Genomic DNA, 15,574 nt, shown 5'->3' on the forward strand with positions numbered 1-15,574 from the left:
TTTATCCAACCTCAATTCCCCTTATTCACTGTGCATCCGTCACACTGGCTTCCTTTCTGATCTTTTACCACAGTGATACTCAATCTAATTGCACTTTAAAATCAGCTGGAGCACTTAAAAAATACCTAGCACTTGAGTGAAGCCTGGGCATCTGTATTTTTAGAAAGCTCTCCAGGGTAATCAAAGGGGCAGCCAAGGTTGAAGACCAGAGCATTAACACATCGAGCTCTTTTCTGCCTTTAGACCCTTATCCTTTTGGTCCCATCCACCTGGAGTGCTCTTGAAATTGCGAGGTCTCAGTTCCAACATCACCTCCTCAGAGAAGTCTACTCTGACATTCTACCTAAGGTGGCCCCCGATGTTTTCCTCTTTCTCATCCCTTTATTTACCTTCTAGTACTTATTGTAATTTGTAAGTATCTTGCTTATTTAGGTTTACTTGTATCTGCTTCCCCCAGTAGAATGTAAGCACCATGAGAACAGGATCTTATTTGTTGCTGTATCCTCACTGCCTAGCACAATGCTTGACATATATAGATGCTCACTGAATACTTTTTAAGTGTTTCTTAAATAATTGAATAACTGAAAAAACTAGCTAATGTTCCACATGGAAAAATAGTACTCAATGAATTTAATGGCTTTTTTGTCCTTCTGTATGTAGTTTATCTGTATCTAGATCTATATCTCTATTTCTACATGTCTATAGACACATGTATATGAATATTTATGTAAATACACATTCACACACATATACATATATACCACATACTATGTGTGTATTATATATACATATATTTTTTTTTCCTAGAAAAAATGGTTCTTTAAAAAATATTTGCCCAACAGTGTGAAAATGCGAAGTAGATGAATCCCAGGAGCCCTAAATAGGAGGGGAACATTATTTGGCTGTCAGATTGGAGACTGCTCAGGTTGAGGTTTTGGGCTCAAAGCCTTCATGGAACACTCCCTTTGTCTGACCAATTTCTAGTCATCTCTCAGGCCCCAGCTTTGGTGTCACTGCCTCGCCCCATGGTGGAGTGCCCTGCTGGCAACCCCTGTGGAAGATTTGACATGCCTGTTTATTTGTCCCATCTCTCAGGGACTATGTCCTGTCTCCATTTCTCTGAGCACCCAGAACATTGCCTGGCATATAGCTGGAGCTCAGGATGGGCATTGGATGTACTTGAGCCCAGGGCAGTAGCAGGAGGGATTTCAGAGACATTCAGCTGGGCTCAGACCCCAGCTGCCTCCTTCACTGCTTCATCACCCTGGACAGAGCCTCAGTCACTTCATTTAGAACATGGGGAAAACAGTATCTGCCTTCAAGTTTGTGGGACCAAATGGAGACTCTACGGGGAAATGCTTTTTAAAGGCTCTGGTCATCAAATTTTAAATTAAATTAAATTAAATTTGTTGGGTCCCCTAATATTTTTTCAAAACAGAGACATGATACCTGGCCGATCATTTTATTTTATTTTATTATTTTTTAAATTTTTGGCCGTGCTGCGTGGCATGTGGGATCTTAGTTCCCCGACCAGGGGTAGAACCCACGCCCCTTGTAGCAGAAGCGCGGAGTCTTAACCACTGGGCCACCAGGGAAGTCCCCTAGCTGACCATTTTAGACCCTGGGGACTCATCAGGGAACACAGCTGTGCCCGCTCTGCACCTGCCCCTCCACGGTTCTTTCACTCAATAGCATTTCCCTAAGTTTTTTGACTAGTCAGCAGGGCTCTGAGGTAGTGCAGATTCTGTGAAGACCAAGCTCCCCTCTGGGTGGATGGCTTTGTGGAGACCTTGAGGACAGGTTAGCGTCTGTGAAAAGTCAACAGAAAATACATGCTGGGTTCTTCAGGTCACTTTTCGTCCCTGATCATTAAACTATGGCATGCACAAGAAAACTGTGAATCTGAATATTAAATGTGAGGAACTGACAGTGGCTTCTTTGATGAATAATTCTCAATCTGATTCTCAGGGTCACGGAACTTACTGGGAAGTCCTCATTGCTTGATTGATGAGGCTTTTGCCAAGGCTTTCTTTTTTTAAATCTTTGACATTTTTAGCTTGCTTACAACCCAGGGGCCTCAGGCACAGGCAGTTCTACTCTCTTCTAGGAAAATGGACCTCTTTCAATGAAATAAATTTGGTTCTGAAGGCTCATTTTGATGTTCTCTCTCTCTCTCTTCCTGTGCTCTCTAACCGAATGCAAGAAGGCTGCAGTAAGGTAGGCCCTCTATCTGCAAATCTGAAACTATGGGACATGAGGTGTGCTCAGAAAATTGAATAGAGAAATTCATGCTAGGTGGGATTACCTATCTGTGGAATATACCATAGGATTGTTTGTTTGTAAACATTTAAGCAAACAGTTGGAGGACACCCCAAGCTCTATCCAAGGGGGAAAAACACAGGCTCTACAGTTGGAAAGAATCCATTCCAAATCTTGGCTCCGTAATTTACTACTTGTGTAATCTTGGGTAACTTTCTTAAATTCTCTAAATCTTAGTTTCCTTATTTTCAGATTTTGTGTGCAAATGAATACAGCAGAGAATTTATTATAACAGTTAAATGAGGCATTGTATCCAAAGCCTCTTGGATAGTGCTCACACATCACAGGCACTGAGCACAAGGTTATTATTAACATGGCCCTCTTCATTATCAAGGTTGTTACGGCACAGTTTCAAGGAGGTAGGACAACTGGAGGTCACTGCTATTTTGAAAAAGAATTGTCAACATTTATAGGAGCACTTGTCTAAATGCTGTTCTATATGTATTAACTCAACAACACTGTGAGGTAGGTACTATTCTCATCTCTATTTTATGGATTAGGAAATTAAGGCACAAACACAAAGTCACACAGCTAAACAGTGGTGGAAATGGGATGCCACCTTAGGGGGTCTAGATCTAGATCTAGAACTTGTGCACTGAGCCACTGACTGTGTCAGCCTCCTACCAGGGCATAAATCCAGTCAACTTGGTTCACTATATTAAGAAAGAGAAGGGAAATGGTAAATCTAGAAATCAGGGCAGAATAAAGTGATTCATATTGCTGAAGGAAAGGAGGCACAGAAGCCAATCAAACATTTTCATTTTGGCTTAGTGTTTTATCAGAAATATGCATAGAATTATATGCATAGAATTTTTCATTTTCCATAGTTAGCACTGAGTGTAATACAATATAAATAATGTAATAAATATAATATAATATAATACATATAACAAATATAATATGTGTGCATATATAATATATATATATATTTTATTATGAAACAGTGGGTAGTTTAGAATAAATATGTCTGGTGCTTTTATGGTGTAGTTTTTTGGTTTTTTTAAAAAATTATTTATTTATTTATTTATTTATTTTTGGCCGTGTTGGGTCTTCTTTTCTGTGCGAGGGCTTTCTCTAGTTGTGGCAAGCGGGGGCCACTCTTCATTGCGGTGCGCGGGCCTCTCACTATCGCGGCCTCTCTTGTTGCGGAGCACAGGCTCCAGACGCGCAGGCTCAGCAGTTGTGGCTCACGGGCCCAGTTGCTCCGCGGCATGTGGGATCCTCCCAGACCAGGGCTCGAACCCGTGTCCCCTGCATTAGCAGGCAGATTCTCAACCACTGCGCCACCAGGGAAGCCCGATAACTTTTTATTTTGTTTATCACTGAAATTTCATGTTGCAAGAAGAAAGATTTTTTTAAATTTAATCAATAACACTTTGTGGGTATAATGTAGACTTAAGTAGGGTTATTGGGAAAAATATTGAGGGAGCACCAGCTAATTTACAATGAGAAAGAGCTTTGTCACATGAATCAAAGAGGTGGCTCTGTGTGTCGAACCACAAAATGCTTTCTCACAAAGAATAGTTGTACTTTAACCCTTAATCTTCATTTGGCATTGAAGGAAGTATTGAAGAGTGTGCATAAGAACAAATTGGGGTCTCTGTGTGCACATCTTTTCATGCTGACAGGAGAAACATGTAGTTAGGGCGACACTGCTCACCTCCAGGGAAGGCACTGTCCTGGAATGTGGGAATGGTACATTTTTGTCTTTGAAACGGGGAATGAAATTAAAATAATTTTTTTTCATAATGCCATTTACACCTAAATTCATAAATCTCAGTATCTTGAATAGTGTAAACTAGGGGTCTAAACTCTCACATTATAGGCAAAATATTTCTATGATGAACACTCAGGACGAGATAGCAGGATTTCTTAAGCTGAACTGTGGTGTGAAGAGTTTGATTGCTGGGAGTTTGTTTACCAATAGTTAATGGTTTTCTTCTCTTGTTGGAGAAACACATGAAGAAACACATATATCTCCAATATAATGTTGGAGATACACACACACACACACACACACACACACACACATATATATATCCATATCCACATTTGGGCACTGCAGCAGACCATGAAACAATACTTTCTAGAGCTATGGTCAATAAAGGAATGAAAAAGTCATCTCCCAAGCAGAAATATTTACCCTTTGGCGTTCGATTGTGATTGCTGGTCAACATAGTGTTCAACAGGGCGGTGAAAGTAGGATTTAGTGAGAAACCACTTCATGTTCTGATAAAAATTTAATTTAATTTTTAATTTTTTAAAACCACTTTATGAAGCTATGGTTGACACATAAAAAGCTGTATATATTTAAGGTATACAAATCAGTGAGTTTGAAGATAAGCATACACCTGTGAAACCATAATTTCCATTAAGGCCATAAATATCCATTACCACCCAAAGGGGAAACCACCTCATTTTCTATTTGATTTTCCAAACTTATATAAAAGAGGTGTCCAATATTTACTGCCATTCCTGACCACCTGAACTCTGTGCTCGATAACTCTGTGTTTAGTAAAAATACAGAGGAAGGTAAACCATATGAGGAGGAAAGACAAGATGTATAATCTGACCTGTGGCCCAAACTATAGGACACTGAGCCAGATGGAGGGACGTTGGTGAAAGATTGCAAAGGGTGTCATTTCTATAGCTGATGAAACGTTTCTATTCATGTTAATTTAAAATATTTTATTTTTTAGAGTTGCTATATGATCCAGCAATCCCACTCCTGGGTATATACTGGACAAAACTATAATTAAAAAAGATACATGCACCCCTATGTTCATAGCAGCAGTATTTACAATAGCCAAGACATGGAAACAAGCTAAATGTCTATTGACAGATGAATGGATAAAGAAGATTTGGTACATATATACAATGGAATACTACTCAGCCATAAAAAAGAATGAAATAATGCCATTTGCAGCAACATGGATGGAGCTAGAGATTATCATACTAAGTGAAGTAAGTCAGAAAGAGAAAGACAAATACCATATGATATCACTTATATGTGGAATCTAAAATATGACACAAATGAACCTACCTATGAAACAGAAACAGATTCACAGACATCGAGAATAGACTTGTGGTTGCCAAGGGGGAGGATGGTGGGGGAATAAAGTGGGAGTTTGGGGTTAGCAGATGTAAACTATTATATATAGAATGGATAGACAATAAGGTCCTACTATATAGCTCAGGGAACCATATTCAGTATCCTGTGATAAACCATAATGGAAAAGAATATGAAAAAGAATATGTATATATGTATAACTGAATCACTTTGCTGTGTAGCAGAAACTACCACAACATGGTAAATCAACTATACTTCAATAAAGAAACATAAAAATAAAAAATTTATTTTTATGTTTTTAGCATATCAAATTTATCATTTATAATATAATATTGTAGTATTTATTAATCAATTTTTTATCATTTATTTTTGTCTACCAATACTATTCTCTATCAATTATTCTTGTCATTGATACAGTGTTAATACTCTTAATTTTAGTAATATTTTAGTTTTAATAAAAGTTAATACCGATTTTATTTGCTTTACCTAAAACCAGTGGTCCACATTTGTGCTGAGTGAGCATTAAGCTCTCTGCACAGGGAAAAATTTGAGAAACACTTCCCCATCTAGTCCTACTCCTAGCTAGGCACTGGAGCAAAACGATGAACAAAACATGCTATTCCTGATACCAAGGACTTGAAATCTAACTGGTAATTTATATGCATAAATTACCAGAATAATGAGGCAATGTATGATTTCTAATTATACAAAGAAATTTGTATTTGCCAAGTGTCAGGACTAAAGCCAAGAGAGAGTTTTCTTGACTATATCACTGTATCAGTAGTCTTTAAAAATTTTAACCTTTAATGGTTAGTGTGAAGAATTTTAAACAATACAAAAAAGAAGAGTATATTCTGGTGAGCCACCATTTACTCACTACACAAATTCAGTAATGATTAAATCCATGGCCATTCCTATTTGATATATATTGCCAACCACTTCTTCCCACCCTACTCCCTGGATTATTTTGAAGCAAATGCCAGACATATTGTTTCATCTATAAATATTATCAGAGTATCTTTAAAAGATATGTGCTCTTTAAAAAATATAACCTACAATATCATTAAATTACATAAAAGTTACTTACTTTCTAATCTTTAATCAGCGTTCCAAATTTCCCCGTCTTATAAACATGTGTGCATGCACATGAGCTCATGTATTCTTCTGCATGCTTCTGCATGAGTGTGCATGTGCATGTGTGTGTTTATACTTGGTTTGTTGGAAATAGTATGCAAACAATCCATATATTATATTGATTGATTTATCTCTTAAGTGTCTTTTTTTTTCACACACACACTGTATTTTATTTTTACAAGAGATAAATAGACTGACACCAAGCATTGTACATGGATGACCACAACAAAAGCAAAAATGATTGCAATTACAAAACATGAAACACACTCATACTATGTCATAATATTGACATTCAGTCCAGTAATCCTCCACTGTAACAGCTCCTTTACTTTGCAGTGAAAATTGATTTGTATATTCTTTGCCTCTGAGTCCTTGTGGGATTTTTTTAAAAAAAATTTTAATTCAAACAGAAAGTCACAAAAATTATACTCATCCTCATCAGTTCACTCAGTCCCATGTAATTAATTTTTTTTATCTTGATCTTTTGTTAGCACTTTTATGAGATCATCAGTTTTTCATTAGCGTTCTGAAAACGCTTATTCATTCAGTTCAGCAGTACAGTCAGTTACCAGAAACCTGTACTTGTCAGAGTCTTTTCCATGAATTTCTTGAAGATGAAACCCTTTTATAGGAACATATTTGCAAAAGCATCAGAGTACACCCAGAACTGTCTGTAAATGACAAAAGACTTAAAAATGACCACGGTTAAAGATTTGATGAAAGTTCATAATAATGCAGTTGACAAGAAAATTAGTTATTTCTGAGATATACATTTTAAAGTAATAACTAGGATTATGACTTATAACATTATACCAGAACATATAAGATTTTTAGAAATTTCATGTAATGTCTGAAACATTTATATTAACATATTTCCATACAAATAACCCAATGAAAGTTTAGTATTAGTTGTTTTGTTTGTTTGTTTTTTTATACTGCAGGTTCTTATTAGTCATCAATTTCATACACATCAGTGTATACATGTCAATCCCAATCGCCCAATTCAGCACACCACCATCCCCACCCCACCATGGTTTTCCTCCCTTAGTGTCCATACGTTTGTTCTATACATCTGTGGTTCAACTTCTGTCCTGCAAACCGGTTCATCTATACCATTTTTCTAGGTTCCACATACATGCGTTAATACACAATATTTGTTTTTCTCTTTCTGACTTACTTCACTCTGTATGACAGTCTCTAGGTCCATCCACGTCTCAACAAATGACTCAATTTCGTTCCTTTTTATGGCTGAGTAATATTCTACTGTATATATGTACCACAACTTCCTTATCCATTCATCTGTTGATGGGCATTTAGGTTGCTTCCATGACCAGGCTATTGTAAATAGTGCTGCAATGAACATTCGGGTGCATGTGTCTTTTTGAATTACGGTTTTCTCTGGGTATATGCCCAGTAGTGGGATTGCTGGGTCATATGGTAATTCTATTTTTAGTTTTTTAAGGAACCTCCATATTGTTCTCCAGAGTGGCTGTATCAATTTACATTCCCACCAACAGTGCAAGAGGGTTCCCTTTTCTCCACACCCTCTCCAGCATTTGTTGTTTGTAGATTTTCTGATGATGCCCATTCTAACTGGTGTGAGGTGATACCTCATTGTAGTTTTGATTTGCATTTCTCTAATAATTAGTGATGTTGAGCATCTTTTCATGTGCTTCGTGGCCGTCTGTATGTCTTCTTTGGAGAAATGTCTATTTAGGTCTTCTGCCCATTTTTGGATTGGGGTGTTCGTTTCTTTAATATTGAGCTGCATGAGCTGTTTATATATTTTGGAGATTAATCCTTTGTCCGTTGATTTGTTTGCAAATATTTTCTCCCATTCTGAGGGTTGTCTTTTCGTCTTGTTTATGGTTTCCTTTGCTGTGCAAAAGCTTTGAAGTTTCATTAGGTCCCATTTGTTTATTTTTGTTTTTATTTCCATTACTCTAGGAGGTGGATCAAAAAGATCTTGCTGTGATTTATGTCAAAGAGTGTTCTTCCTATGTTTTCCTCTAAGAGTTTTATAGTGTCTGGTCTTACATTTAGGTCTCTAATCCATTTTGAGTTTATTGTTGTGTATCGTGTTAGGGAGTGTTCTAATTTTATTCTTTTACATGTAGCTGTCCAGTTTTCCCAGAACCACTTATTGAAGAGACTGTCTTTTCTCCATTGTATATCTTTGCCTCCTTTGTCATAGATTAGTTGACCATAGGTGCGTGGGTTAATCTCTGGGCTTTCTATCTTGTTCCATTGATCTATGCTCCTGTTTTTGTGCCAGTACCATATTGTCTTGATTACTGTAGCTTTGTAGTATAATCTGAAGTCAGGGAGTCTGATTCCTCCAGCTCCATTTTTTTCCCGCAAGACTGCTTTGGCTATTCGGGGTCTTTTGTGTCTCCATACAAATTTTAAGATGATTTGTTCTAGCTCCGTAAAAAATGCCATTGGTAATTTGATAGGGATTGCATTGAATCTGTAGATTGCTTTGGGTAGTATAGTCATTTTCACAATGTTGATTCTTCCAATCCAAGAACATGGTATATCTCTCCATCTGTTGGTATCATCTTTAATTTCTTCATCAGTGTCTTATAGTTTTCTGCATACAGGTCTTTTGTCTCCCTAGGTAGATTTTTTCCTAGGTATTTTATTCTTCTTGTTGCAATGGTAAATGGGAGTGTTTCCATAATTTCTCTTTCAGATTTTTCATCATTAGTGTATAGGAATGCAAGAGATTTCTGTGCATTAATTTTGTATCCTGCAACTTTACCATATTCATTAATTAGCTCTAGCAGTTTTCTGGTGGCAATTTTAGGATTCTCTATGTAAAGTATTATGTCATCTGCAAACAGTGACAGTTTTACTTCTTCTTTTCCAATTTGTATTCCTTTTATTTCTTTTTCTTCTCTGATTGCCGTGGCTAGGACTTCCAGAACTATGTTGAATAATAGTTGTGGGAGTGGACATCCTTGTCTCGTTCCTGATCTTAGAGGAAATGCTTTCAGTTTTTCACCGTTGAGAATGATGTTTGCTGTGGGTTTGTCATATATGGCCTTTATTATGTTGAGGTAGGTTCCCTCTATGCCCACTTTCTGGAGAGTTTTTATCATAAATGGGTGTTGAATTTTGTCAAAAGCTTTTTCTGCATCTGTTGAGATGATCATATGGTTTTTCTTCTTCAATTTGTTAATATGGTGTATCACATGGATTGATTTGCGTATATTGAAGAATCCTTGCATCCCTGGGATAAATCCCACTTGATCGTGGTGTATGATCCTTTTAATGTGTTGTTGGATTCTGTTTACTAGTATTTTGTTGAGGATTTTTGCATCTATATTCATCAGTGATATTGGTCTGTAATTTTCTTTTTTTGTAGTGTCTTTGTCTGGTTTTGGTATCAGGGTGATGGTGGCCTCATAGAATGAGTTTGGGAGTGTTCCTTCCTCTGCAATTTTTTGGAAGAGTTTGAGAAGGATAGGTGTTAGCTCTTCTCTAAATGTTTGATAGAATTCACCTGTGAAGCCATCTGGTCCTGGACTTTTGTTTGTTGGAAGAGTTTTAATCACAGTTTCAATTTCATTACTTGTGATTGGTCTGTTCATATTTTCTGTTTCTTCCTGGTTCAGTCTTGGAAGGTTATACCTTTCTAAGAATTTGTCCATTTCTTCCAGGTTGTCCATTTTATTGGCATAAAGTTGCTTATAGTAGTCTCTTAGGATGCTTTGTATTTCTGCGGTGTCTGTTGTAACTTCTCCTTTTTCATTTCTGATTTTATTGATTTGAGTCCTCTCCCTCTTTTTCTTGATGAGTCTGGCTAATGGTTTATCAATTTTGTTTATCTTCTCAAAGAACCAGCTTTTAGTTTTATTGATCTTTGCTATTGTTTTCTTTGTTTCTATTTCATTTATTTCTGCTCTGATCTTTATGATTTCTTTCCTTCTGCTAACTTTGGGTTTTGTTTGTTCTTCTTTCTCTAGTTTCTTTAGGTGTAAGGTTAGATTGTTTACTTGAGATTTTTCTTGTTTCTTCAGGTAGGCTTGTATAGCTGTAAACTTCCCTCTTAGAACTGCTTTTGCTGCATCCCATAGGTTTTGGGTCATCGTGTTTTCATTGTCATTTGTCTCTAGGTATTTTTTGATTTCCTCTTTGATTTCTTCAGTGATCTCTTGGTTATTTAGTAACGTATTGTTTAGCCTCCATGTGTTTGTGTTTTTTACGTTTTTTTCCTTGTAATTCATTTCTAATCTCATAGCGTTGTGGTCAGAAAAGATGCTTGATATGATTTCAATTTTCTTAAATTTACTGAGGCTTGATTTGTGACCCAAGATGTGATCTATCCTGGAGAATGTTCCGAGCGCACTTGAGAAGAACGTGTAATCTGCTGTTTTTGGATGGAATGTCCTATAAATATCAATTAAATCTCTCTGGTCTATTGTGTCACTTAAAGCTTGTGTTTCCTTAGTAATTTTCTGTTTGGTAATCTGTTGACTGGTGTAAGTGAGGTGTTAATGTCCCCCACTATTATTGTGTTACTGTCAATTTCCTCTTTTATAGCTGTTAGCAGTTGCCTTATGTATTGAGGTGCTCCTATGCTGGGTGCATATATATTTATAATTGTTATATCTTCTTCTTGGATTGATCCCTTGATCATTATGTAGTGTCCTTCCTTGTCTCTTGTAACATTCTTTATTTTAAAGTCTATTTTATCTGATATGAGTATAGCTACTCCAGCTTTCTTTTGATTTCCATTTGCATGGAATATCTTTTTCCATCCCCTCACTTTCAGTCTGTATGTGTCCCTAGGTCTAAAGTGGGTCTCTTGTAGACAGCAAATATATGGGTCTTGCTTTTGTATCCATTCAGCAAGCCTGTGTCTTTTGGTTGGAGCATTTAATCCATTCACGTTTAAGGTAATTATCGATATGTATGTTCCTATGACCATTTTCTTAATTGTTTTGAGTTTGTTTTTGTAGGTCCTTTTCTTCTGTTTTGTTTCCCACTTAGAGAAGTTCCTTTAGCATTTGTTGTAGAGCTGGTTTGGTGGTGCTGAATTCTCTTAGCTTTTGCTTGTCTGTAAAGCTTTTGATTTCTCCATCGAATCTGAATGAGATCCTTGCGGGGTAGAATAATCTTGATTGTAGGTTCTTCCCTTTCATCACTTTAAGTATATCATGCCACTCCCTTGTGGCTTGTAGAGTTTCTGCTGAGAAATCAGCTCTTAACCTTATGGGAGTTCCCTTGTATGTTATTTGTTGTTTTTCCCTTGTAGCTTTCAATAATTTTTCTTTGTCTTTAATTTTTGCCACTTTGATTACTATGTGTCTCGGTGTGTTTCTCCTTGGGTTTATCCTGTATGGGACTCTCTGCGCTTCCTGGACTTGGGTGGCTATTTCCTTTCCCATGTTAGGGAAGTTTTTGACTCTAATCTCTTCAAATATTTTCTCTGGTCCTTTCTCTCTCTCTTCTCCTTCTGGGACCCCTATAATGCGAATGTTGTTGCGTTTAATGTTGTCCCAGAGGTCTCTTAGGCTGTCTTCATTTCTTTTCATTCTTTTTTCTTTATTCTGTTCCACAGCAGTGAATTCCACCATTTTGTTCTTCAGGTCACTTATGCATTCTTCTGCCTCAGTTATTCTGCTACTGATTCCTTCTAGTGTAGTTTTCATTTCAGGTATTGTACTGGTCATCTCTGTTTGTTTGTTCTTTAATTCTTCTAGGTCTTTGTTCATCATTTCTTGCATCTTCTCAATCTTTGCCTCCATTCTTATTCCGAGGTCCTGGATCATCTTCACTATCATTATTCTGAATTCTTTTTCTGGAAGGTTGCCTATCTCCACTTCATTTAGTTGTTTTTCTGGGGTTTTTTCTTGTTCCTTCATCTGGTATATAGCCCTCTGCCTTTTCATCTTGTCTATCTTTCTGTTAATGTGCTTTTTGTTCCACAGGCTGCAGGATTGTAGTTTTTCTTGTTTCTGTTGTCTGCCCTCTGGTGGTTGAGGCTATCTAAGAGGCTTGATGGGAGGCGCTGGTGGTGGGTAGAGCTGACTGTTGCTGTGGCGGTCAGAGCTCCGTAAAACTTTAATCCACTTGACTGTTGATGGGTGGGGCTGGGTTCCCTCCCTGTTGGTTGTTTTGCCTGAGGCAACCCAACACTGGAGCCTACCTGGGCTCTTTGGTGGGGCTGATGGCAGACTCTGGGAGGGCTCATGCCAAGGAGTACTTCCCAGAACCTCCGCTGCCAGTGTCCTTGTCCCCACGGTGAAACAGAGCCAGCCCCTGCCTCTGCAGGAGACCCTCCAACACTAGCAGATAGGTCTGGTTCAGTCTCCCCCAGGGTCACTGCTCCTTCCCCCGGGTCCCGATGAGCACACTATTCCATGTGTGCCCTCCAAGAGTGGGGTCTCTGTTTCCCCCAGTCCTGTCAAAGTCCTGCAATCAATTCCCACTAGGCTTCAAAGGCTGATTCTCTATGAATTCCTCCTCCCGTTGCCAGACCCCCAGGTTGGGAAGCCTGACGTGGGGCTCAGAACCTTCACTCCAGTGGGTGGACTTCTGTGGTATAAGTGTTTGCCAGTCTGTGAGTCACCCACCCATCAGTTATGGGATTTGATTTTACTCTGATTGCACCCCTCCTACCATCTCACTGTGGCTTCTCCTCTGTCCTTGGACGTGGGGTATCCTCCTTGGTGAAGTCCAGTGTCTTCCTGTCGATGATTGTCCAGCAGCCAGTTGTGATTCTGGTGCTCTTGCAAGAGGGAGTGAGAGCACGTCCTTCTACTCCGCCATCTTTTTTTTTTTTTTTTTAAGGTTTTATTTATTTATTTATGGCTGTGTTGGGTCTTCGTTTCTGCACGAGGGCTCTCTCTAGTTGCAGCAAGTGGGGGCCACTCTTCATCGCGGTGCGCGGGCCTCTCATTATCACAGCCTCTCTTGTTGCAGAGCACAGGCTCCAGTCGCGCAGGCTCAGTAATTGTGGCTCACGGGCCCAGTTGCTCCACGGCATGTGGGATCTTCCCAGACCAGGGCTCGAACCCGTGTCCCCTGCATTGGCAGGCAGATTCTCAACCACTGCGCCACCAGGGAAGCCCTCGCCATCTTGTTTAATCCCCTTAAGTGTCTTTTTAAATCTATAGTTTCCCTTTCCCTTTCCCTTTTTTTTTTCTTTTGTGTGACCATTAAGAAAAATAATGTAGTCAAATTGATCCATTCTTGCCTTACTGCTTCTGGATTCTGTGTCATGGTTAGGGAAGATTTCCCCAGTCTCAAATTAGATATGTTCACACACGTTTTCTTCTGCATGTTTTCATACTTTATATTTAAACCTCTGACCCATTTGGAATTTATTCTAGCATAAGGTGTGAAGAATGGATCTAATTTTGTATTTTTCCAGATGACTGTCCAAATTTCCCAGCACCGTTTATAAAATGTCAACTCCCACAATTCTCTTTTTAATTTTCTCAAGGGAGAGAAATTTTTTAATTTGGTCAAGGGAGACAAATTCTCAAGGGAGACAAATTTTTTAATTTGGTCAAGGGAGTGTAGTAGTGTGAGAGAGATGGACAAATATTATTCAGACATTATAACAAATAAAGCAGTCCATGTGTACAGATGCAGAAAAATGTCTTTCATATACCAGTAAATTAAAAAATGATGTAGAGGTGAATACATTATGAATCAGGGACTTCCCTGGTAGTCCAGTGTGTAAGACTCCACGCTCCCATTGCAGGGGCCCCGGGTTCAATCCCTGGTCAGGGAACTAGATCCCTCATGCATGCCACAACTAAGAAGAAGTCTGCATGCTGCAACTAAGAAGAAGTCCGCATGCTCCAACTAAGAAAAAGTACTAACGCTGCAACGAAGATCCCGCATGCTGCAACTAAGATCCAGCACAGCCAAAATAAATAAATAAATATTAAAAAAACATTATGAATCAACATTTGTTTAAAAATTATATATATATGAAAATATCTGGAAGGATATTCTTCAAACTGTCAATAATGGTTAAGTGGTTACCTCTAGATTTGGGATAGAGGGGATTGAGTTTTAATTTTTATCTTTGTATACTTTAGTATTTATTTATTTATTTTACAATAAGCACATATTATATTGGCTCAAAGAATTGAAATCTGGGGACTTCTCTGGTGGTCCAGTGGTTAAGACTGCGCTTCCAATGCAGGGGTTGCAGGTTTGATCCCTGGTTGGGGAACTAAGATCCCACATCCCATATGCTGCGCAGGGTGGCCAAAAAAAAAAAAAAAGTTGAAGTTTAAAAAAATTGAAATCTGAAATAATAGGTCATTAACGTATCATGAACTGCATTCAACAAATGTTTATTGAGTTCCACTGTGTGCTAGGTTTGCTTGTATGCTCTGTGTATGTTTCTCAATGCTGCACTTTCAAATCATCCACCTTCTCTGTTTCTCAGTTTCCTACTCTCTGAAAAAAGAAAGCATCAGAATGTACTTAGAATGGACAATTAGGAGACCTGGATTCTTGTCCTCACCCCTCTGGGCTAGCTTGTGAATTGGGTTAGGGTATGGCTTCTCTGACCCTCAGCTTCTGCACCTGTTAAATGGGGGTTTGGATCAGGTCCTCTCTGCATTGTGTTGTCCCTCTCTAGAATTCTGTGGTCTGACAATATTTCCATGTACTCTGCATTCATCACGTGACCAGTCCCATTCTAGCCAGGCTGGCCAATTCCATCAGTCCCTGACAATCCAGTCTGACTGGAAAGTATTATTCAGTGAACATTTACTCTGTCTGGTTATGCACATTCTGCAGACCAGGATAGTGATTTATTTAATTTATATTTAATTATTATCATAGTTGGAAAATGGCAGGAAAATTTTGAGGAGAGGAATTAAAAAGGGATTACATAAGCCCCCTGAGTAATAAGGTTTTTTTTTTTGTTGGATAGTGAAGTTATTCTGTTTCCTTCAATACCTTTTTTTGGATAATAAGTTTTTAATATAGCCTTTTTTTTAGTTTTATGAGTACAGTATGATTATGTTATAAATGCATTCAATTTAAGCAAATGCAGCTAAATGCATGTGATTC

General features: G+C 38.2%; 1 protein-coding gene across 1 annotated transcript in view; it reads left to right on the forward strand.

Annotated features, from left to right (window-relative positions):
- The first annotated feature begins 257 nt into the window (after window positions 1–257).
- Window positions 258–15,574, forward strand: part of SV2B (synaptic vesicle glycoprotein 2B) — a 233,196-nt gene continuing 217,879 nt past the window's right edge. The window contains exon 1 of the mRNA XM_036844350.1: window positions 258–348. The gene's annotated coding sequence lies outside the window, so the exon portion shown is untranslated. The remainder of the gene's footprint in view (window positions 349–15,574) is intronic.

Source organism: Balaenoptera musculus, chromosome 2, assembly GCF_009873245.2.
Source record: "Balaenoptera musculus isolate JJ_BM4_2016_0621 chromosome 2, mBalMus1.pri.v3, whole genome shotgun sequence".
NCBI lineage: Eukaryota > Metazoa > Chordata > Mammalia > Artiodactyla > Balaenopteridae > Balaenoptera > Balaenoptera musculus.